The sequence below is a fragment of the Gorilla gorilla genome, chromosome 6, assembly GCF_029281585.2.
Source record: "Gorilla gorilla gorilla isolate KB3781 chromosome 6, NHGRI_mGorGor1-v2.1_pri, whole genome shotgun sequence".
NCBI classification, from domain to species: domain Eukaryota; kingdom Metazoa; phylum Chordata; class Mammalia; order Primates; family Hominidae; genus Gorilla; species Gorilla gorilla.
The window spans coordinates 142,259,735-142,261,693 of record NC_073230.2 but is presented as its reverse complement, the minus strand read 5'-3'; the positions used below and the strand labels follow the sequence as shown (position 1 = coordinate 142,261,693).

The 1,959-nt window shown below is 44.4% G+C and overlaps 1 pseudogene; it reads left to right on the top strand.

Moving 5' to 3' along the window:
- Positions 1 to 224: 224 nt before the first annotated feature.
- Positions 225 to 1,356, top strand: LOC101138965 (hsc70-interacting protein-like; annotated as a pseudogene).
- Positions 1,357 to 1,959: the final 603 nt, after the last annotated feature.

Here is a 1,959-nt window from a genome sequence, read left to right as displayed (position 1 = left end):
TGGGGTTTCACCATGGTGGCCAGGCTGGTCTCGAACTCCTGACCTCAGGTGATCCACCCACCTCGGCCTCCCAAAGTGCTGGGATTACGGGCATGAGCCACTGTGCCTGGCCAATTGTCTCATTTAAAAAAAAATTTCAGCCCCTTCTGCGCAGTCACACCGAGCCAGCGCCTGGGCCTGGAACCAGGCCGCAGCTCCCCAGCTTTGCCCACCACCTCCCAACCATGGACCCCTGCAAAGTGAACGAGCTTCAGGCCTTTGTGAAGATGTGTAAGCAGGATCCAAGCGTTCTGCACACCGAGGAAATGTGCTTCTGAGGGAGTGGGTGGACAACATGGGAGGTAAAGTACCACCTGCTACTCAGAAAGCTAAATCAGAAGAAAATACCAAAGAAGAAAAACCTGATAATAAGAAGGTGGAGGAAGACTTAAAGCCATACGAAACATCAAGTGAGGAAAGTGATCTAGAAATTGATAAAGAAGGTGTGATTGAACCAGACACTGATGCTCCTCAAGAAATGGGAGATGAAAATGCGGAGATAACGGAGGAGATGATGGATCAGGCAAATGATAAAAAGTGGCTGCTATTGGAGACCTAAATGATGGTGAACTCCAGAAAGCCATTGAATTATTCACAGATGCCATCAAGCTGAATCCTCGCTTGGCCATTTTGTATGCCTAGAGGGCCAGTGTCTTCGTCAAATTACAGAAGCCAAATGCTGCCATCCGAGACTGTGACAGAGCCATTGAAATAAATCCTGATTCAGCTCAGCCTCACAAGTGGCAGGGGAAAGCACACAGACTTCTAGGCCACTGGGAAGAAGCAGCCCATGATCTTGCCCTTGCCTGTAAATTGGATTATGATGAAGATGCTAGTGCAATGCTGAAAGAAGTTCGACATAGGGCATAGAAAATTGCAGAACATCGGAGAAAGTATGAGCGAAAATGTGAAGAGTGAGAGATCAAAGAAAGAATAGAACGAGTTAAGAAGGCTCGAGAAGAGCATGAGAGAGCCCAGAGGGAGGAAGAAGCCAGATGACAGTCAGGAGCTCAGTGTGGCTCTTTTCCAGGTGGCTTTCCTGGGGGAGTGCCTGGTAATTTTCCCAGAGGAATGCCTGGAATGGGAGGGGGCATGCCTGGAATGGCCGGAATGCCTGGACTCAATGAAATTCTTAGTGATCCAGAGGTTCTTGCAGCCATGCAGGATCCAGAAGTTATGGTGGCCTTCCAGGATGTGGCTCAGAACCCAGCAAATATGTCAAAATACTAGAGCAACCCAAAGGTTATGAATCTCATCAGTAAATTGTCAGCCAAATTTGGAGGTCAAGCGTCATGCCCTTTTGATAAATAAAGCCCTTGCTGAAGGAAAAGCAACCTAGATCACCTTATGGATGTCGCAATAATACAAACCAGTGTACCTCCGACCTTCTCATCGAGAGCTGGGGTGCTTTGAAGATAATCCCTACCCCTCTCCCCCAAATGCAGCTGAAGCATTTTATAGTGGTTTGCCATTATGGTATTCATTCAGATAATGTTTTCCTACTAGGAATTACAAACTTTAAACACTTTTTAAAACTTCAAAATATTTAAAACAAATTTAAAGGGTCTGTTAATTCTTATATTTTTCCTTACTAATCATTTTGGATTTTTTTTCTTTGAATTATTGGGCAGGGAATATACTTACGTATGGAAGATTACTGCTCTAATTTGAGTGAAATAAAAGTTATTAGTGCGAGGCAAACATAACTCATTTGAGGATAAAGTTTGTGTTGGATATGTGGTTCCTGATGCATTTTGACTTGTCTTTTTAAATGCTTTATCTTTTTCTTTAAAGATTTATTTCAGTAAAACTAACTGGGACCACCCATATTTCAGTAGGACCTGGGTAGGGATTGGGAGTACTTGGCAGGGCAGCAGCAATCTTGCTGTGTTTGATATAACATGCATCCTTGGGCAGGTT